This window comes from Haliotis rubra, unplaced genomic scaffold, assembly GCF_003918875.1.
Source record: "Haliotis rubra isolate DU_JTF1 unplaced genomic scaffold, ASM391887v1 Scf58, whole genome shotgun sequence".
Classification (NCBI taxonomy): domain Eukaryota; kingdom Metazoa; phylum Mollusca; class Gastropoda; order Lepetellida; family Haliotidae; genus Haliotis; species Haliotis rubra.
In genome coordinates this window covers 1572315-1596809 of record NW_025767279.1, presented here as the reverse complement: position 1 = coordinate 1596809, position 24495 = coordinate 1572315, and the positions used below count along the sequence as shown (strand labels likewise).

The following is a 24495-nucleotide window of genomic DNA, read 5'->3' as shown; positions in this document are numbered from 1 at the left end:
AGATTTGTTGAGTGCTGCCTTGGCAGCAAGATCGGCCATTGTGTTCCCGGAAATGCCAACGTGGCTGGGTAACCAACAGAAGACGATGTCGTATTGGCCAGTAGCATTATACAATTCAATAATTTCTATTTAAAGTGGATGTTTGCAAGAAAGATTTTTAATCGCCTTAAGGCAAGAAAGAGAGTCAGAAAAGACTATATTTATTGTTTATATTTAGGGTGTTTATTAATATATTTTAAGGCTGTTAATATGGCGTCAGCTTCCGCTGTGAAAATAGAACTGTTATCAGCCAATCGAGAAGATATTGTTCTGGATCCAATGACAGTGGCACAAGCTACAGCGCCACCATCCTTGGATCCATCTGTAAATAAGGATTTATATGTATTATATTTATTTCTTAATTGAATAAATTCTTGTTTATATTCTAATTCATTTGTTTCTGATTTTTTAAATATGGTTAATGTTAGGTCAACTTGGGGCCTAACCAATTGCAAAGGAGGAGAAGAAAGAAGACGGGAAGGAGCTATATTTTCCAGCTCCATGCCGGCAGCAGAAATGAATGGTTTAATTCTGTGCCCAAGAGGCGGAACAAGAGAAGATTTTTTGTTGTATAAATCCTCATAGAGGGGATTAAAGACAGTTATATGCAGGGTTATTGTTGTTAGAGTACAGTTTAGTAATATACTGTAAAGATAGTTTTATGCGGCGTTGTTCAAGAGATGGTTCATCTCCCTGAACGTAGAGGCTGTCAACAGGAGAAGTTCGAAAATACCCAAGAAAGTCTTAGGCCTTGGTGGTGGACAGAATCAAGGATTTTTAATTTGCTTTTGCAGGCTCCACCATATACAATGGATCCATAATCAAGCTTCGAACGGACCAGTGATCTATATAGATGCAGGAGGGTAGCTTGATCCCCTCCCCACTTAGAATTGGAAACGACTTTTAATAAATCTAGTGCCTTCGGGCATTTATTTTTAAGGGATTTAATATGCGGTAGAAAAGTTAAATTGGAGTCGAAAATTAGACCCAAGAACTTGGCCTCTTTGACAACTTTGATTGGAGTGCCATTTAAATTTAGTTTTGGGTCCTTATGTGGCTTATATTTTCTACGGAAGTGTATACAATTAGAATTTGACTTAAAAGATTTAAAGCCGTTTTCAAGACACCATTTATTTATTTTGTTTAAACACAATTTCAGCTGCCGTTCAATAGTATGCATATTTTTCCCACAACAAGAAATATTAAAATCATCCACAAACAGCGACCCATCGATTGAATCATTTAAAACCTTGGCCAAACTATTTATCTTTATACTAAAAAGTGTGACGGACAAAATGCTGCCTTGTATCCACTGTGATGTGACAGTAACCAGCCTTTATGGAATTAGGAGCAGTTGGAGTGGAAAATGAAAACAAATAGGCATTCGTTTGTTGGATGTCATTGTTTTTCCGGGTAGTGAAACGTTTTACGTATAGCACACCTTGTTCCTTCATCTCTGAGGCAATATGAATGTTTAGCATATCAGCAAATGCCGGTCTCGGTCTCTCACTATGCCCTTGCTGGTGTTAAGCGTTCGGTGGGCAGAGACCGATACGAAAATGCCGACAAAAGATTTAGTTGACAGGAGGTTAGTTGCCTGTTGTCTCTTACTGCATTCAACAAGTAGAGAACCTGTCCGCAAACGTTTAACGGTTTTACTATCTCCTGCAATGCCTTGTATGCCCTTCGAAACGGCAAAAGGGTTCAGCTTTAAAGGAGTCTTGTCAACGGTCTCAAGCACTATAAAACGTGGCCAGTATTCAACTGATGTGGTCGGTCTTTTATCATTAACATCCGGATCTGTGTCAAGAGGACGGTTTTGTTTGTAATAGGGGTTTCGTAAGCCATGGTTAGTGTTTAAAGGTTCATCATCCGAGTTCCCCACCCACCACGGAGTATCACAAGGAGAATGCTAAAAACAAGCGGGTCTCCAGCTTGCAGCACCAAGGATACTCGGATGATATACTCCAGCAGCAAAATTAAAATAGTAATTCTTCCACTAGATTGGCCCATGAGCCACCGCCTTCTGGGCATAAGACTCTAGGCAAAGTTCATAATAACAAGTCAAATGCTGTTACATAAACAACGGGCGCCAAGACCAAAATTTATACAGTTTCAAATCAAATTTTGTGCAGTTACAGAACATCCATGCACAGGGCTTGGCATGACCAGCGATTGGTTGAACCGGGCCCATTCAACCCCTCGTCTAGGTGATGTAAGGGGCGAAGTGGTGTGTTGGGCAAAGGAACACTGTTCCTGGACCCAGTGCCCTCAACCACCAGACTCCCGTCCTCCACCGACACAGGGGCGCAACCCACGGCCAACAGGTTGGTGCACCAAATATACCCCCGGGTCCACAACGGGGGGTTGAAGAGCGCTTAGCGTTACCCAGCACCCACCACGAGGAGGTGGCTCTTCACGGGTGCCCATAAAATGTATGTATATAGTAAGATGTAGGGTGTGCATTTCATGTACAAGATCAATTAATGACGACTCCCTAGTCCATGTGTATAAAATTAATGACGCTCCAACTTCATAGAACACCCACCCCTAAAATAATCACTACTCCTTAGCCATACATTATGAACGGTCCCGAAAGCGGACTCATATAGTGTCCTCTAACTGAGATACTATGACACAAGTCTCTCTGCCTGCCTGTCTGTATGGAAACTTCATTCAGACACACCAGTCCCTGCCATAATTTTGTTTCAAAGCCAGTTTGTGCTTGTCCCACCTCGAACTTCAGTCAGTGTTCTACTGTCCAGCCATTGAATCAACATCGATACCAAACTCAGACAGAGCGTACTGACTCCACGATGACAAGTACTCTAAATAATGCCGAGCTACAGGGAAACAGCAAGTGGAATCTTTAAAAATTGATTGTATGACGCATCATGCTATCACACCATCGACGATCATCTCTCTGGAAAGACGCTCTGTCCACTTGCTCTCAGACGCGATGCACGCAGCAAAGAAAAGGGACGTAACTCTGTGCAACTACCTGCGCTCCCTCTGAAGGTTACACAAAACCAAATCTTTTCCCTGTAGTGACGTTATATTTTTCTAAAATATTAACTAAGCCATCAAGAGTTAATACATACACATGTGTGCATAGTCTGGCCTTAAAGAAGCAATAAGAAAATAAATATGATCATCTGCGCCAAAAAATATTCTGAGTACCGGAAGCTAAACAGACCAATCCCAGTTCCGCACAAAATGTCAACCGCTTGAAAATACCTTCAGTATAAGTCATCATGTAAAACAGGGCAGCACTAAATATTAAAAAATATGGTCAGTTTTAATTACTGGATGGTTGTACATGGACGTACAACACACAAATGTCGTACACAAAATGACCCAATCAAAGCTGTCAAATGATTCAGTCTGCACTGACGGCTCCGGACGAAAAGTGCTTGTTAAAATATGGACTCTGATTTAGTGTAGTTGTAACCTGTAGAACCAGCAGTAAATCATACAGTACATGCACAACAGAATCGTTCAGTATCAGCGTCGAAGGTCGAGCTGATGTGCTATGCAATTAATGTTGCTTAAACGGCTATACAAGGAACTTCATTACTGTATGACTAGATACAAAGACCCTTTGATCTGAAAAGAGTTCGTACTGAACGCCTCGTGAACACAAGATAAGATATAAAAAGCAAGATATACTTCATATTCATTCCCAGATATTGACGTGAATTAATGAAGGACGAAAGTTTTGCATAAGTTACATGTACTATTATTTCTGCAGCCACTGTACGTAATGTATGATAACATTTAGAATTATATAGCACTTTGGTCCTGATCACAAAGACCACTTGACCTAGTATTGTCCAAGGACGTATCTAGATCTTACCTTGGCATTTTACCGCCTGCTCTTTAACCAAATTAAAATCGTACCTAAAGGGGAATGTCACACACTGTAGAAAGAATCACAAAAGGCTTCTTAACGATGAGCTGGCGAAGATATTCCGGGACGGAAATCAACACTGTTCCTTCCTCGCTCTAAAAGTCCAATGAGGATTTGTTGGTAACAATGGAGGCGTGGTGGGGTAGCCTAGTAGTTAAAGCGTTTGCTTGTCATTCCAAAGACCCGTTTACGACTCCACATAATGTGTGAAGTCCAAATTTCTGGTGTCCCCGCCGTGATATTGCTGGAATATTGCTAAAAGCGGCGTAAAACTAAACTCACTGGTAACAAAAGAGACAGTATATTGCTGACTGCACGTAAGTGGGTGAGTGAGTTGAGTTTTACGCCGCAGTCAGCAATATTCCAACTATATGGTGGCGGTCTGTAAATAATCGAGTCTGGACCAGACAATCCAGTGATCAACAGCATGAGCATCGATCTGCGCAATTGGGAACCGATGAAATGTGTCAACCAAGTCAGCAAGCCTGACCACCCGATCCCGTTAGTCGCCTCTTACGACAAGCATGGGTTACTGAAGATCAATATTGTAACCCGGACCTTCACGGGTAGACTGCACGTGATAGAACACGTATAATAAGACGCCCAAGTCGACGCCTATTTTCTCATTTACCGATTTTCAAAAATACATTTAGTTAATGCAAGTGGCTTCTTACTGCTTGTATAAAGATGAGCCATGTCTGTGACTTCAGGCAGTCAACCCTTCGACTATATACAAACACCGCTGTGTCGAAGTTGAAGGGGCCTACGCCAATGCTTCGAGTTATCCGAGGTTCGAATCAACCGCATAATACTACACAAACCAAGTTAAAGAACATTCACAACTGGAAGGCTGTGGTTTGCAATACTCAACAGCTGCGACGTATAAACCCTTGTCATAAGAAACAGATTCATTGACTTCTTTTGAGCACTATATAGCCTTAAAGGCATCACACTGCTAATCGACATCGGAAGTTGTCGCCTTATATACTCCACGTTAATGTAATGTCATACTTGAAGATAAATAATTAATAACAGTTTAAGCGTCGACGTCTTTTTTACGAGTTCTGGCAGTTTGGCAGGAACGTACGTGTTTCAAAGCCATCATAACGCTCAGTTGGTCGTGACGCCGTATCAACCATACACATGGAAAAAAGTATCGCAACACCTATGATTTTTAACCCCCATACGGCCATTTATATTAATATCATTATTATTCACTGAAGGTATCTTTTTCCCATAAACTTTAAAACTGACCTTCACAAAGTAACATTTTACAAGATATAACATACAACATAAGCAGAGTCTCTCTCTCTCTCACACACACACACACACACACATTAACACACACACTATGTTTTATAGAAGTTCTTAGAGCCTTATGTTTCTTAGAGGCGTATGATAAAGTCGTGAGAATAGTACACTCGACTCTCTTAATCTTCTTATAACCTGAACGGCGACTTCTCCTGAATGTGGAAATGGTTTTGTCGCTTAATGCTATACATCCTGGGTATTAACATCGATTCAATGGTATCTCCGGACAAATCTTAAAAAATACAAGCCAGACATGGACAGGAGCGTATATACAGACTTATAGATATATAGATACAAAACCATATGCATGCTCGTTTAAACCCAGAATGATAGGACAGGGTTAACATGAAGGAAACATATAGATAACATAGAACATGTTCACATACCTTGTGCTGCGTCTTCATCAGGAATTCTACACTGAATCAGATGATATAAATAGAGCCATGTAATGTATGACGTCACACTGCGGTATTACAGTCTTAAGAAACTGACATGAGAAATCATTATGTAGTTAAATATTTTTAATTAGTAGGAAATAACCAGTAAACATGATGGATGTCACAGTCATGGGTGCATTTTTTAATACTCTATCCACGCTAATATTCCGAAACTTTATTAGTTTAGGCGTGTATTAATAGTTTTATTATGCATTAATTGTCCTTCTAGATTAAATTAGATGACACGTACATACATGTCGAATCATTAACTGTCTGGTACAATAATTATAATGAACCCAAGTATATAGCGCTGTACTCCACGGCGCACCGGCACCCTCTACTCACATATAATTGATGTCATCATTATATTTACCAAACCTGAAAACAAGCGAACCAGAAAGATAATATAACCAGGTTGCATTTACTCTGTGTGAATGTCATAGGGCAGAATATTATTTCCTACACAAACTGAGAATATATAATATGAATATATTGCAGAAAACCCATATATATTTTTAACATAATTATGAAAAGGTCGTGCAAAACAATAACTCATAAAAATATAATGATAGCCGTCCGAATGATATAGGCATTGATGAACACTAACTTTTTCCAGAACAAACTTATTATATACAGCAAGGGGCAAGAGAAAATGTACCTCAGTTAATTTGATCGTTTTATGTTCATTTAAAAATATTATATACACTAAAATGAACTGGTGAAAAACAATCAATCATACACATTTCCTCTTTCCGCACAATTTACACCATGTCAGTCATACTATGGGTCGTGTGGCTGTACATTCAGTTCTAACCCCAGTCTTTATAGAAGCATATATATTTACACAACATCAACAAACAACAAAGTATTTGTTGCAGAGATAGTCCAGTAGACACAAAGTAATGTTTGATAAAGCTACATACGCAGATTATCCAAATAAGCCCCCAGTGTTTCAAAAGTATACCTTGTTATTGCAATAGAGAGAGGTCTTTCTATCCACACACACACACACACCGCAGCGGCGTCAGTACAAGGTATTCATTGTGTATACCCAGAATATCCTCTGTAAACTCTTCTCTTTGCAATGTTGCTTGCATCAAAAACTCATTTGATATCAACAAAAACGCGTGAAGTACTTCCCTATTCACATTAGTCCAGTTAGAATAGGTATTTAAACGTAATATCTCTTTAAAACATAAAGGACGTTTGTAATCTACACAATTCATGCATTTAGAGGGAAAAGGCATATAACTGATATATTATAATAAAACAATACAATGCATTGCTGTTTTCCCATCGGTGCATGAATCTAAAGCGCATGATTGCTATGTTTGACATATACATTGTACCTATTGTATAAACATCAATCTTTAAAGGACGCCATGAAGCAATACCCAAAGACGCGCGGATCTTAAGTAACACGTGGATAAACTAAGCAATAATAAACCTACCTTTCTTTACACGTCACCACTGTTATTATTAACAGACAGAACTTATGTGTAGAAAAGAGTCAGTACCACTAAAGCAGTAAAATATTACCATCCTCGTTTGGGGATAAAACAGCGCATGGAATGAGGCTGGCGAGGCAAACAGAGAGATAGACGGATGGTTGATAATAAAATGTTGTGTTTTTTTTTCAAAAGTATACATAACTGATACACCCTAAATCCAAAGTTTTAAGCACGTTGGTGTTACAATTGGTTCCTTTGTTCTTGTAAAAGTTTGAAGGTTTCGACCAATAAATAAACAATTCCATCACTGGACAAAAAAGACTTTTTTTTATTCGTACCTTAAAACTTTAATATGATCACAGATTTCATTGTACTATTTTTATGAGCGTTTGTAAGATCAGGACTGAGTAGAGAGTGCAACATAACATCCATCCTTAACACGTTCATGGTAATAAAAATAGGCTTTGTCATTACTTTTTTTTTGTAGTAAGCGCTGTGAGTGTGAGCAGTTTGGCTGGAAAAGGCAAGACTGTAGAGACTTGAGCACGTGCTGCACGAAATTCACATGGCTTCAGCGTGACACGACGGCTTCGTCGAAGCACAGTGACAGAGGCTACACCTTTGCAATTGACACATTAATAGTTTGAGAACTATCGATGGATTGCAATTGTTAAGTCTCCGATAGCAATTAATCGATGGTAGAAACGAAAAACTATCGATGCATCGATATCGATTGTTTAGTAATTGACTTCTGTTGATACATACGCAGAGCAAAATACAAGAAGTCCCCGATTCGCTCACTTTGATTTAGAGTTATCCGCCCCTTTACCTGTTCACTTCGTCTGGGTTACAAGTTTCTTGTCAGTTATTAAAAGAGACTGAAACTACTTCAACTTATATTTATTTCGTATGAACTATATATTATTCATTTGTGAAATGACTTCAAATGAGACAATTCAATGCCAAAAAAAAACAATTGCAATAGTATTGGTCGCAATATTATGTTGCAATAGACTATCTCTATCGCAATAGTTGTTTCCCCGTCAATACTCACCCCTAGAAAACACCGTCAAAACTTAAGCCTTCATAACCAATGAAGCCCAGTTCTGATTGTACGAATCATGATTTGCATGGCAAACTTTGGCAGATATCTTAACCATGGATGTTTAAAAATGTATATTTTTGCTTTTGTGGAAGCATTGTTTGATGTATACTGAGCAAAACTGAAGATTTGACACATAAATGGAACAAGGACAGTCACACGTGACACTCCTAGCCTCGGGTGGTCGGCAACAGTTCCGGTTTGGTGCACTATGATCCTTATAAGATTAAAAATTGTTTGTCGTGGGCAATTAAAGGCTCTCACAACAGCGACCACAGACTGACCAGGATCAAGCCTGCCCATAGAACGCTGACGTCCTTGATTTGAAAGGCGTGGCATTTCCAAACAAAGATTAAAATGAAACGTTCAGTTTGTTTTTCAAGCTCACATTCAATGTGCGTGTTCAGTTGCAGCAAACATGCACCGAATGACTGCATAAATTTGCTTTTCAAACGTGCATTTCATGTTTTTCATCTTTTCTGGCGACAAAGTCAACTTTGCATGTGAAGTTACAATTTCACGAAATTAAAGCATTCACACTGTTTACTATACTTGTAATTTATTTGATTAAACGGAAATAGAAAAATGTCGAAATTTATTCAAGGTCAAGTTTTCAATTTTGCTGAGTATACTGTCTGTAGTATTTCTGATCTGGAGTGATACTATACACATGTATTCGTATTCAGATGTAAGCCTCCATCTTGGATACAGACAAAGCCTCCAGCAGTATAGACACACATGACATATGACCACCTTGTAACGGCAAACAACCAGCCAGCACGCAACAGTGATAGAAAACAACGATAACATTGAAGTACGGAGCAACCATTACAACTGATCCCAGAAGATGAAGAACAATCTTTCATATCTAGAAGGGACCTAAAGCGTAATGGTTAAAATGACCGATCGTCAAGCTTAAGTTCCGGGTTCGATTCCCCCCAAATTTTGAAGCCCATTTCTGGTGTTCCTTACAGTGATATTGCTGGAGTATTGCTAAAAGCAGCGGACAACCACTCACTCACACATGTCTAGAATCGCATGGCAGATTAACCACAGTAATCGTATGTTCCTTATCTTGTTTTGATCAGTATATTTTCATATGATGATCAGCAGTAAACACGTATTTTTATGATTTTCGACATAATGATTGTTTTAGCCATGGGTACTGCCTCTTGGCAACAACTAATGTTACAGCTTCTACTGAGATTGTTTAATAGTGTTTAATGATGCCTTCTTCTTAATGATGATAATGATCATTGGAAGAAAGGGCAAGCTTGTGTTGCAATTGTAAACATTTCCCCATTACCTGTGCAACTGAATGAGTGAATTGAAATTTACGCTGCATTTAACAATATTCCGGCAATAGCATGGCAGGGGACACCAGAAATGGACTCCACACATTGTACCCATGTGGGGAATCGAACCTGGGTCATCGGCGTGACCAGCTGGCTCTTTAACCACTAATAGATGTAACACAGCTCCATCATTGTCGACGAACTAGCACTAATTCTGTACTATGTACCACTAACTATGATCCTGATTGTACACTGACTGCATCTCGTCATGGTACCTACTGCATGCCACACGGTCATGGGTCATGACAGAACCATATAAGTCACGAATGGGAAGTTGGAAACAAGTCGATAATTACTTAGCACTTGACTACCCCACCGCCCGTTTTAACAATGACGTACTCATCTAATAACACCTGTGCAGATAATTTCAACCTCGGTATCTCCAGGGCTTGAACATTGGTAAACCCACAACGAAAACTAATCATATATAAGCTGACCCTGAGTACAGTGGAAGCTGTCAAACCCGGCAGCTCTACAATCCGGCACGCTGTCTAAACCGGATTATTTCCTCAGTCCCGACGAGTGCCGGTTTAGACAGTTTCCACTGTACATCAATGAGTAGATGTCCAATTTCACCAGCCATCTAATTGCCCATGAATTCATATTTTGTTACTTGGCATAACTACTGAATTTGTGCATAGTTAATTGTGTACAAGTCCAATGGAAGTGCAGAAGATGTAACGTACCTGAAGGCAAAGTGTCCTGTCATAGTTCTAAATGTTATGGCGACGTGGTCGACATAAATATAATGTGACTGACTTGCATGTGGTTGAACAAGTCCTGATGTGTTTCTATATTTAAAGACACCACGAGTGGTTAATCAAGTACAGCTACATAATCATGTCAACCTTGAGGCACGAGGTTATGAATATCTCTGATTTGACAGAGCATGTCTTAGGATTTCAGTAATCACGGCCTGTCAGCTGAACATGTTATTGGAAATGACTAGATATACGTTTCGAGAAAGAGCTAATGAGAAGATCTATTTCTTCAATATTACTGAAACATCAAGTGTATTTTGTAATCAGGCCACATGGCCCATGGTTGTCTTGTCAATCTCATTTAAATAATTTACATTAATATATTCATAGAAACGAATAAGGCAACACATTAAAGTACAAGTGTTCCTATATTTATTTCCAAAGTTTCACTCACAGGTGAACAGGGAAGGACAGTGAAAAAGCATCAATGCATATGTATTGTCCTCCACTTTCCATGGATAGAGGGACTTGCATGTGCAAATCATTGACATTAAGTGGCAGGTGGATTTCCATGTTGACATTTTGAATACAGAATGTGCCATTTGTAACTGAATTTTTCGGAAGTTAAAGAACGTTATAATGACATTTCAACGGCCTGATGTGTTTTCCATACTGTTAAGAATGTTTGTAAAACATTCAGTTGTATATATTTCAAACAAAAACGAAGGTTTTACAACTTTTAAGAAATAATGTTACCATCACTTGACCCTTCTTTAATGACGCCGTGTATTCTGTATGAGATATATATATATTAAACAATGTCTATTTACGACTAAAATAAATGTTGACTCGAAAGTTGTGATGAGTAAGTCCCCTACACAATCTAGTCATGGCTCTTATTTATCGATTTATGCATAATTCTTTATTCAGAAGATATTTCATATTAGCCATATACCGATGATTGACATTCTCATTATGTTCCACTAGTGGCGTTCAAACCAGGTTGTCATCCACCTGTATACTGGTAACTGATCGGTTAAATATGTACTGGTCATAATGTTAAAATGCTTTGTGATATACCAATAACAACAGTGTTCAAGAGTACAGTGGAAGCTGTCAAACCCGGCAGCTCTACAATCCGGTACGCTGTCTAAACCGGATTATTTATTCAGTCCCGACGAGTGCTGGTTTAGACAGCTTCCACTGTACACTGTCACGAGTGATTAAACCAATCGAAATAAAAGCGACAAAACGCTTATCCATCATCAAAAATATTATCTGCTGAAAGCAGATTCTGTTGCACGATTTTGACTGTTCATGATTATATGTCATTAAGCGATAATTCCAAGAATTTATCTTGCCCGACCAGCGGCAACCTTTACAAACACATGCAAGGGCAGGTCAATACAAGGTTGACGTGAAAATAAAATTGATTTTGCTTCCATACTCATCACTGATGCTACAAGAAAATATCTCATAATGTCCAGCGTAAAGTGTTTTGAAAGCTTTATTGTGACGTGAATGTTTTAACCAACAACATTTGTGCCAGAGGCGTACGACCAAATTGAAGTGGGTTGAAGACCAGGGTGCCGTTGAACAAAACAACCTTAGCGATAAGACTGTCGTAAGTCTATGCTAAGGTATGGGAGTTACTGTCACCATAGCCCTAAGATCTCTTTGTAGAACGACACCCTGGCTGTGAAATTATTCGACATGAAAGGAAATATACATCATAGTAGGCACAACCATAGGTGTTGTTTATTCATAGCTCATGACATGTAAATTAGTTGTCACTGAATGGTGCACGATATCAGATCAATGATAATAGCGTGTCATTTTTATGTTCGATTAGTATAACATGGTGCCTTGGATACGTGATGTAATTACAAACATTTTTGTAATTATAATTTTTCCATGACGTCATTGACGCGCCCTACACGTGGTGGGTCATACCAGGAACAAAGGACCTGACAAAGCAAGAATCATAGTCGAATCGAACCTGGTATCAGCGCTATATAAATACTATTATTATTATTATTATTATTATTATTATTATTATTAGAATGACCAGCAGGGATTTTGAAGAACATACGACACGCAGATAAGCACAGTCTTCTGCACGGGCTTGAACGACACGCCCAATAGGTAGGCAATGTAAACAGGTGTGAATGACTCACACCACATATAGATTGTCATCACAAGGAGCATTAACACTCATTGCACAAACTAGGGTTATAGCTGAAACGGCCCCACGGCAGAACGGCCCCAAGTCGAAACGGCCCCAAATTGGCTATAACGGCCCCAAATGCTTTGGCTGAAATGGCCCCATGACTAAACGGCCCCAAGTGAAAACGGCCCCATATTTGCCAAAATGGCCCCAAAATAATCAGCGTTTTTTCAATGTGTGACCTTAGTCATAAATGATAGATCAAAACGCATATTTTTCAATTACTTATTAAATTAATTAACTTTGACATTTTCATCATGATTTTATTCTGTTTAAATGGCCATGAGGCCAATAATACATGTCGAAGATATGAATCAAACTGAATATTGTACAGATCGTCTAACAATATTCACTAAAATTTAAGTTTGACAAATAAAACATTAGATTTCAGAATCAGAATTCAAATTGTTAAAAACACATCCATACCATGAAGTCACACATGGAACCCTCCACATCTGACATCACCGAGGTCACCTACACACTGGTTGACGACCAGCCCCTTGGCATATACAGACTAATCCCTGAATTGCACAGAGAAGCCAGTCTGTTGCCCTTGCAAGTTCGGATGATTCAAGAAGGCCGACTTCGAACCTACCTGCGCAACTCTGCCACAGCTACACAGGAAGATATCTTCGAGGTCTGGAGAGGTTACAAGGATGGATACCTATCGCTGGGTCAACTTTTGACCAGATGCAGCCAAATCCATGGACCCATCACCCGCTGACTTTATATCTACGAACTGTTCCCTTGTTGGTATCATGCAAAACCATTGGAAGTTTAGTGTCTGTGTTGTTATTCTATTTAATACCCATTATGTAACTTCAGATTACACTAAAATTGAAAACAAATACATCGTCAAGAACGTTAATAGTACTGCGGTGTGTGCCGCAAGGAGTGTGTTGTTAGGACGTTTTCTGTTTTCAATATATGTTATTTGTCAATATAAATGCTACAAATATATTTCACGTTTTTTTTTTGCAATTGTACGGGGTCATTTCAAGCAACATAGTTGATTGCAACATCGGGGCCGTTTTGCACCGGGGCCGTTTTGGCCAAGCAAAATTGGGGCCGTTTTGTCATGGGGCCGTTTTAGCCTGATCCCCACAAACTCTACACAGACATTCATATATACATGTTAATTAACTGTTTTTTTTCTCTCAAAGATAACAGGCTGAGTAAAACCATGGGCCCGTTCCACAAAGCGATCGCAGCGCAAAGGTGATCGTAACTCCCATACTTTGACAGAGACTTAAGACTGTCAGAGATACGGTGGTCTTCTTCTGTATGTGACCAGCATTATGAAAGGGTTTACCATGTCCAAACTACATCTTACACGTTGGTTGCAGTATGTATTCATACATGTCAGGAACGTGCATGTGTTGTTATTAAATGGGGTGTTTACTTACAATGCGGTTTATCTATTATGTGGAATGCAGTGTTGATAACGACTATCAGTTCACAATAAACATACATGTAGCTGGAGTAATGCGGCGTTAAACGACAAACAAACCTCATCGTGTGTCTGTGTCTGTGTCTGACATGTCCGTCAATATTATCGCGATGTTTGGTTGGAGTGGACACAAACAGTTCGCGTCAACTCGGTTGATTCTGGTATCACGGGGTAACTTCTCGGGGAGGGAGTGAGTGAGTATGGTTTTACGCCGCTTTTAGCAATATTCCAGCAATATCACGACGGGGGACACCAGAAATAGGCTTCACACATTGTACCCATGTAGGGGTTCGAACCCGGGTCTTCAGCGTGACGAGCGGCCGCTTTAACCACTAGGCTACCCCACCGCCCCTCTCGGGGAATAGTAAGACCGCACGATGACATTGTAAACCACACAGCATCCAATCTCTCCGCGTACAGAGAATATGTTCAAATTTCAGTGATCGAGCCATTTCAGCAATTGTAAGCAACATCACGGTGGGGGACACGAGATAGGGGCTTCACACATTGGGCCGATTTCAGGAATCGAACCCGGGTCTTCGAGGTGACGACTTAATTATTTTTTGTCTTGTTAATCCGACATCTATATTCAAGAAGAGCAAGGTTACTTATAACCTTCGGAAATATATCGCTGACGGCTGGTTTCACGTAGCTCAGACACATACTTATAAAAATCATTTTTGTTACTTCTTATTAAAACTAGGTAATCTGACCAACGAGGGCAATACAAAGCCTATAGATGTTTTAAATGTTCAACGAGCGTTGACGAGTTAGAGATTCAATTAATTTAGAAACCATTTAGTGAAACGTATCCCAATAGGCCCAGGGGACACTGATTTTGAATCGACGATGGTGAACAGGGTGTATAAGGTGACGCTGCTGAAAGCTCTACAACGTGACAGTGTTTGAAAACAACGCTTGCCTGTCACGTCCGATGAAATCTTTTATAAACATTCTGTGAGACCCAAACCAAAACATGCCTATGTTATTCCCGGCAGACTGGACTACAACTGTCAACACAAATTTGGTTGCGCTGAATCATAACATTAGCTTCCTCATTCCGCTCGTGTGTTGAGTACATACCTAAATAGTGTAAGCTCCTCTATCAAGTGGAGGCCGTGAGGGCGTTCTTCAAGGGGATTAGGTTTCGACGGAGGAATGCTTGATACGCAGTTAATGTACCTGCCCCTTCTTCTCGTGGGAATTGAAGGCTTTAACTGGTCCCCAGCAAACAATGCTTAATTTACGAGGCGACCCGACCCGACTAGGTGGTCACGCTCGCGTAGGACATTGGCATTAATAACGGTACTGATTCTGTGACATAGGGGCTCCACCACTATATCAGGCCCTCGTGTATAGGCTTACATCAGGTGACCATTGGGTGTGGTTTAGGCATGCTTGTTGTTGTTTAACGCCGCACTCAGCAATATTCCAGCTATATGTCGCTTTTCTGTAAATGATCAAGTCTGGAGCAGGCAATCTAGTGATTGACAGCATGAACATCGATCTACGCAATTGGTATACATTGGCATGTGTCAGTCAAGTCAGCGGGCCTGACCACCTGATCCCGTTAGTCGCCTCTTACGACAAGCATGTTTTGCTTGTGTGTGTTCTAACCAGGATCCTCACGGTGACCTCAGACATGTATTAATTTTATTACATATAACTGACTTCATTTTACGCCAGGTATGGACATGATATATAGACTATTGTTATGTGGTACTTTAATGCTTCTTGTGAGCTCTCTCGGCACACTTACAGCAACATGTGCAGAGAGGAACGCCCTGTCCTTAATTCCGCCCACCAACACTGTGTATGAAAGGCGAGATTTGTGAGGTGTCCACTGCCACGTCGACATGTTTGTTGACATACCGAAAACCGGTCAATCTGATCAAAGTTGCCTTATCAATGTCAACGTATGTACCATCAATGGTACACAGGGCGGGTGATATTGAACTTAACCCCGGGCCCGGACACACTAGCAAAGACCTAGAGGATATGAGAAAGGCCATAATTAGTCAAATAATTAGCCAAATCAAGGACTCCGAGGATAGACTGTCGAGAGATATAAACTCAGTGAAAGATGACATTAGATCAATAAAGGCGGAAGTAAGTGACTTAAAGACAGAGGTTATATCCCATAAGGAGGAACAAGAAGTGCTTAGGTTAGATGTAGATGCTCTGTCTGAAAAGTTTGATAAAATGGAGAGTTATTGTGACCATCTAGAATCACGACTTGAAGATCAAGAAGAACGAAGTCGACGCAACAACATGGTAATATATGGGGTGCCAGAGTCAACACGGGAAACCTACACAGAGAGAGTAAGGAAAAAGTTCTCGAGATTCTCAACAAGGCAAGAGAAGTTAAGAAATTACAGCCCCTCACCCCCAGAGATATTGAAAGAGCCCACAGACTATCTCCCCCAAAACAGGATAAGGTCAGACCCATAATTGGGAAGATAAATGGCACTCTTTAAAGATGCGGGAGGTGCTACGAGAGGATGGCTACGGCATAGCCAACGACTTGACCAAATACCAACGACAGGAGCTACATCGTCTACGGGCGGAGAACCCTGACACAAGATACTATTATAAGGGGGAATACACTTGTCAGGGAGCCCAAGGAGAATTCTAATCGTGATGACCAGTCAACACCCACAGACAGGGTTAGAGCTCCCGGGGAACAGCACAAGCGTCGGCGACTGAGGTCAAGCCCGCACCCTCCGGACAGGGGGCAGAGGAGATAGGGGTTAGGCCAGGGTAATTTTACGACGCATCACAAAAATCCCAATGAGACTGATAAAGCAACTGACATTAAAAATGATGTTAACTTTATTTTCTGGAACATTGCAGGTATATCAAGCAAGTTATGGGATATTGATTTTGTAAAATTTATAAGGCAGTTTGACATTGTTGGTCTAACTGAAACATGGACCTCTGATGATAATATTGAACATGTGTTTCCAGACTATGACATAATTAACAAACCGGCAGAAAGGATCTCTATAGGTGGCAGACTCTCTGGTGGGATAGTGGTGATGATAAAACATCATTTGACGAAGTAAATTTTGTGGTCTAAAATTACGGAAAATTGTGTTTTTCTCATCTTTGATAAGATTCTCTTTAAACTGGACATTGATGTGTTATATGCCTGTGCCTATATACACCCACAGGGATCCACGTATTACAACAAAGCTGGTCTACTTTGTAAAAATGGTATCACTTTATTTCAAGATAATTTACTGGACTTACTGTGTAATATGCAAGATGTACATATTTTGTGCGGAGGGAATTTTAACGCCCGTACAGGTACAGACCTAGACTTGAATACACAGAAGGTGGAGAAAGCTCAATGTGGGATTTTCTTATAGACTATTTTAACATTAAGAGATTTTCTACTGATAAAATTGTAAATAATTTTGGGAAGTGCCTTCTCAATTTGTGCTCTGTATTAAATATCCACATAATGAATGGTCGATGTGGATCGGATGCTGAAGTAGGTGATTCTACTTATATTGGTGCTAATGGCACGAGTTTAGTAGACTATGCTATAGCGTCGTCATCACTGTTTGACAGTGTTCGTGACTTTTCAATCCCGTCCCGCACAGAATCTGACCATCTACCTCTTACTTTGTGTTTACGTGCGCTTCACTCATATGGGTATATGTACCCCCAAAACAATGAAAAGAAATCCTTTAGATTTATTTGGGAACAGGATAAATTAGACCACTTTAGACAAAATATTCTTTCAGACAATGTACAAGGACTACTTAGTGAGTCTCTGGATTCAGCATTTACTGAGATCGATAGAAGTGTTGATTTGATAACTGAAGCTCTTTGCATAGCTGCTAGCGACATGAAAAAAATAAATCACACCAGTAGACAATATGAAAATCCATGGCACGATACTGAATGCAGGAAACTTAAAAAAGAAAGATGTAGATATTTAAACAAATTTAGGAAATCGAAAGACGCAGACACTTTAGAAAAATACCACCACGGTAGGAATGCATACCATGCACTTTGTAGACAAAAGCGAAATGAATATTTTAAGGTAAAACAACAAAAATTAGAGAATTGTATAAATGATTCAAAAACATTCTGGTCTATGCTGAAACAAATAAACGGACAAGCGCATTCGCGAAATAATATACAAATTGAAGATTGGTACAATTATTTCAGTGACCTGTTCTCCCACTCGGATAATGACAGTGCATTACGTGACCAGTCTGACACAGAAGTGAACAATTCTGATTGTTCTGATTTTAGTCCAAGCTCCGTAGAAGATATTCTTGACTCACCAATTACTAAGGAGGAAATACTTCATAGTATCACAAACTTAAAAGCTAATAAATCTTCTGGTATAGACTCTACCATCTCTGAATTTTTTAAACACTCTACAGATTTACTATTGCCACTCTTAGAACTGATATTTAATATCATCTTGGAAAAGGGATACTTCCCAAAATCCTGGTCCACTGGCATAATAGTTCCTATACATAAGAACGGAGACGTAAACAATCCTGAAAATTATAGGGGCATAACGTTATTAAGCATATTTAGCAAAATATTTACATCTACCATAAATAAGAGGTTAGTTAAATGGGCAGATACTCTAGACAAGATAACAGAATCACAAGTTGGCTTTAGGAAGGGATACACTACTATTGATAACATATTTGTTTTACATTCTATTATTCAGAAATATCTTAATCAAAAGGGACAAAAATTCTATGTCTTATTTGTAGATTTTTCTATATGCATATATGCAAATGTGAAAATTTGTGTAAGGAGTAATAATGAATTATCAGATACATTTCCGAGCCAATTAGGAGTCAGACAAGGCTGTATATTAAGCCCTTTTCTATTTACATTTTTCATAAATGAACTAGCAACCCAAATCCAAGAAAACTGTTCAAACGGTATCCAATTACATCCAGATATAATGCAAATATTCCTGTTACTATTTGCTAATGACATCATATTGTTTTCAAGCACAATTAAAGGCCTACAAAGAGAAATTATTGAACTAGAGAATTATTGTGATAAATGGAAACTAACTGTAAACCAGGCTAAAACAAAGATAGCTGTTTTTAAAAATGGAGGTAAGCTAGCCAATAATGAAACATGGTTCTTCAAGGGAAATAGACTGGAAACAACCACTTCGTATAAATACTTAGGCGTGCATTTTACCAATCATCTTTCATGGGCAGTACACACATCACAGGCAGCTATACAAGCAAAGAAAATATTAATAGGTATAATAAAAAAATATATACATATTTTAGGCGACTTGTCTTACAAGTCTTTTTCAAAATATTTGACGCCAAAATATACCCAATTTTGTTATATGGTGCAGAAGTATGGGGTTTTAAAACTTTTGATGTCATAGAAAAGTCAATTTGTATGCATGCAAGAAATTTCTGGGCGTAAAACAGCCACGTCAACTTGTATGGTCTACGGAGAATGTGGAAGATATCCATTGTATATAGAATCAAATGTAAAAATTATTAGATATTGGTTGAAATTATTAACAATGCCCTCACACAGATTGCCAAGAAAATGTTATGAAATGATGATACTATATGATAGCCATGGGAAACGTAATGGGTAACAGACATAAAACAGTTATTATCATCTATCGGCTTCGGCAATGCCTGGCATGAACAATTTGTAGAATCTCATTCTCACTTTGTCTGTACAGTTAAACAAAGACTTAAAGATATATTCCTTCAAAATTGGTTAACTAGTCTCTCATTATCTAATAAATGTTTTTACTACAAAATGATAAAAGATTCCATATATGCAGAACATTATCTTTCAGTCTTGACCATAAGGAAATATAAATCTTCATTGGCGAGATTCCGCTGCTCCGCGCATGATTTATATGTTGAAACTGGGAGATACCAAGGTATTGAGAAAGAAAGTAGAATCTGCCAAATGTGCAACTTACACGAGGTCGAAGATGAGTTTCACTTTTTATGTGTTTGCCCAGCATACTTACCGTTAAGAAATAGATATATAAAGAAATATTATTAAGTACATCCTGAAATGCATAAGTTTATATCATTGATGAATAATTCCAGTAAAACACATATAGAAAGATTGTCCATATATATCCATAAAGCTTTTATTCTCCGAAAGAATGCTCTACTACCCGCACATGATTAATCAATGTACTACAGGCCTGTGGCTTTTCAGTATGAAATAAAGATTGATTTCCGGGGCGGAAAACCATACTCCAGTCACTCGCCCTTGCCAGTATAACACATGTCCAAATACCATGGTGACGTCATTTATTCATTACCTGAAGTGTTGTGTAGATGACTGAAAGGAACGTCAATAAGGCGTGGTTGTAATTATCGGTGTTACACAGGTAAATGTCACGTATCGAGCGGGGTAGTACACTCTTCGAACCCAATAGAAATGAAAGCTAAAGGCTAATTACGTGCTCTAACACTCTAATGTGCTCTAATGACGTCTTATACCAATGGTATATGTAGTCGTAACGATTGTGAAATCAGTCTGCGCACCCACACGTCTGTTTGTGTGACCAGTAATGCCCAACTCAATTATTCCAACTGCATTACGCTGTTCTGTGTATCACTGAGTCTAGACCAGACAATCCGGTGATTAATATTACGTTTTATCGTCAGACTCATTCATTCATTCATTCATTCGTATGTTAGCGTGGTTGTGAGCTTGGGCAACCTGGACGTATCCATCGCATGTGACTGTCCAAGCCTGATGCCTGCGGTTGATGTACCATCCCAGGCACGCATACACCACATCAGTAAGTGAGCCAGCTCTAAAGCTATGATGAAGCTGCTCCCGATCCCGACAACAGCAGCCGCCGGCGCATTGTATAAACGTTAATCATTGTTGGATGCCTTTCCCCGTTTAGAGGTGCAGTTCATTCTATTCTTGTCTCAAGATTAAGCAACAATATCTGCATTGGAATGCAAGATAGTCCCAACAAGCGAATGGCTAGTTATCTGAAAGTACTTTCAAGGATGCAAATACTGCACTCTCCAACATCCCCATCTATTCGGAAGCTGGAGTGACCCCTAGATATGCTTGCTACATTCAACGGATGTTTGTGCCAATCTCGTTGACAGAGATATTCTGGTATGTGTTGATAACCACCCAGTGTTCATCGTGTGAAGATTAGTTCACTTACGTCCGGCAACACTGTAGGACAACATCCACAGCGATTTATTAAAATTTTATTTTATTTTATTTTTTTTAAAATTATATTTTGATATGGCCTACTATGTTTTAAAATTCTCTAATAACCTTTTTTAGGTGGCCAATGCATTTTCCTAAGGCAGCATTGTTTATGTATTTGTAAATGACTGACTGACTGAGTTTGGTTTTACGCCGCTTTTAGCAATATTACAGCAACATCACGGCGGGGGACACCAGAAATGGGCTTCACACATTGTACCCATGTGGGGATTCGAACCCGGGTCTTCGGCGTGACGAGCCAACGCTTTAACCACTAGCTAGGCTACCCCACCGCCCCTATTTGTAAATGTGTTGGGTGAGAATACAATAAACAATTTCTCTCTCTCATCCACCGCCTGTCGGTCAGTCGGAAACATGCTCAGTGTATCCTACAATACGATCAAGGGACGCAACTAAGCACAGAAAGGTACAGAATCTCTGTAATACTGTAACTAGTTTCATTGAACACCATCAAATTCACCGTTCTGTAGTGCAAAGCACCACCACACATCTCGTTTATATTATTATATATGTACTTCATTGCGATGAAGGCTTCCTGACTTGGTTGACACATGTCATCGTATCACAATTGCGTAGATCGATACTCATAACGTTGATCACTAGATTGTCTGGTTCAGACTCGAGTATTTACCAACCGCCGCCATATAGCAAGAACATTGCTGAGTGCGGCGTAAAACTAAACTCATCCACTCATTGCGGTGTATCAGGCATCGTTTTTAAATGGATAAACATGGAAGTATACTTGGCGGCATAAATAAGGGTCAAATGATATATAGCACATCTAATGAAAAGTTTCTCAGAAGTATTAGAATTGAGAGTGTCATCATAATGTTTAATGTGTTGACAAATGTGACATATCGTGACAAACAGACAAAAAGTTCAAACAGCACAATCAAACATCAGTTGTATAGACCAACCCCCCAAAATGAAAATGACAAACATGAAGCACTCAGTCATTCAATATCTTGTGCACCCTCCTCGCGCGTTCAAGATATAGGTGCACCTTGTTCTCATTTTCCTTTTCAACTTCATAAGGAAAGCTACCGGACTTGCATTCCATTCCTATACTAGAGCTCTGCGGAGTCCTGGAGATCCACTGGCTCTGGGGGACGCGTGTACACACGACCGATGGAATGTGATGGAATGTTGCCACGACCGAGTTCATCCCAGGCATGCTCAGTTGGGTTGATGTCTGGCGAGTATGCTGGCCACTCCATCTGCTCTACACCCTGCTGCCTAGGGAATTCCGTGACAAACCTGGGGCTATGAGGCCAATCCTTGTCTTCTTGCAGTAAAGAGGGTACCATGACTTGCAGGAATGGTACTGCTATAGGAGCCAGAATCTCGTCCCGATAACGTTGTCCGGTAAGATTACCAACGACCACGTAAAGTTGAGTACATCCAGAAGGAATTATCCCTGCCAAAGCCCGGGCCGATCCCCCGCCAAATCGTTAAGCGTGGCCACAGTTGCATCTGTGATTCGCTCTCCATTGGCGACGATAAATCCTCTGCCGACCATCATGGAAGGACAAATTGAATCTGCTTTCATCATTGAAGAGCACACAAGACCATTGACGTTGATTCCAGCGGCCATGATGTCTACTCCATCTAAAGCGCGCCTGCCCGTGACGTGGTGTTAGTGGTGGACTAACTGCAGGTCGCCTGCAGCGGAGTCCGGCTGCCATTAAACGTCGACGAACGGTGCTCCTGGATATCCTTACATTTTTAACATTGAAGTGTTCTGTCAGAAGATCTGCTGCGTTAAGGAATCTGTTACGAAGCGCAGTGTTAATCGTGTGCCTATCATCTCGGACTACTGTGACTCTGGGGCGACATGGTCAACGTGCATATTCCACGGACCCATTGGCTTGAAATATCTGCCACAGTCTACCAATGGCTTTCTGACTCACCTCAAGCGGACAGCAACCTGCCGCTGAGTTTGACCAGATTCCAAAAGGTCTATAGCTTGACTCCTTTCAGCAATGTCTGACTTTAAGCTGCGATTTCAAACAGGTACCTGAACGGTCAACGACAGTGAAATGCATCAATGCATGTGTATTGCCCTCCACGTTCCATGGATAGAGTGACTTGCACGTGAACATCATTGACATTAAGTGGCAGGTGGATTTCCATATTGACAATTTGAATAAAATATATGCCATTTGTAACAGAATGTATCGGACGTTAAAAAACGTAATAATGACATTTCAACGGCCCGATGTGTTTTTCCATACTGTTGAGAAAGTTTGTAAAACATTCAGTTGCATATATTTTAAACAAAAACGAAGATTTTAAGTTTTACCAGTAGACGACGAGTATATACTGAATGAAGCCGAGTATATAGTGAAATGGCATCGGCGCATGGCCCCAAAGAACATAAGTAGTGAAAAGTGATTCGACACTGGCAACATGTGCAGGGTTTTCTGTAACTTTATGATTTGCCTAACTATAAGCATTATACAAGGTGGTATACATGACTACATTGTACAAGGCTGTATTGGTAAATCACGCTGGGAACACGTAGATCCATATTTACCATAACTGACCTGTTTTAAGAAACAAAACATATGGGAAGAATATTCTTTTCGAAGGCATATTGGTGTTGCATATTTTGTCAAATACAACAAGAAACTGATTATTGCATACATCTACTTTTTAAGTTATCTGTAATAAAATACTGGCATTGGGGGAAATGAACAATAACAACGGGCGCTGTTTGAAGACGAGCAAGTCGTTGACCAGAGGTGAGGGTAAAATATTTGAAAGCGAAATCTTGGATCCTGAACGTGATCATAACCAGGAGTGCTGTCACGCTTAACGATATTACCGTTTTATAACGGTTTCTGTCAGCTATACATATGCGATAGAATCTAAACATATGTGATGGAATGTTGCCACGAGCGAATAGAAAGATATGACAAAAATCTCCCAAACTTCATGGGTTAATTAGCCCTAATGTACATATTCAAAGTTAGGCTCAACCGTCAACTGGTGTGGTATCACACTTGAACAGCAAGAATGATGTCATGGCCACTTATGTAATGCTAGGCACCCATTTCATTTCTCAAGTTTGGGAAGAGATTGAATCCTGACGGAGTCAAATCTAATAAGATGTTCAGACAATTCAAAGCCAAAATCAAGCACTGCACAAGGGCATTATCTTGGAAGAATAACAGTGATTGAATGTTGAAAGACCTTTACCCTTCATATTCTCACACAGTTACCTGAGCAGATTAGCATAACATTTACCATTAACGGGCAGGC

At 39.7% G+C, this 24495-nt stretch overlaps 2 long non-coding RNA genes across 2 annotated transcripts in view; both read right to left on the bottom strand.

Moving 5' to 3' along the window:
- LOC124254723 overlaps positions 1-24495 on the bottom strand; it is a 90806-nt gene that overhangs the window by 17505 nt on the left and 48806 nt on the right. The gene's annotated exons all lie outside the window — the stretch shown is intronic.
- On the bottom strand, positions 296-18732 carry LOC124254724. Its single transcript, XR_006892534.1, has 3 exons — positions 18497-18732; positions 3038-3040; positions 296-309 (listed from the first exon to the last, which is right to left on the bottom strand). It is a non-coding gene; the product is annotated as an uncharacterized LOC124254724 (long non-coding RNA).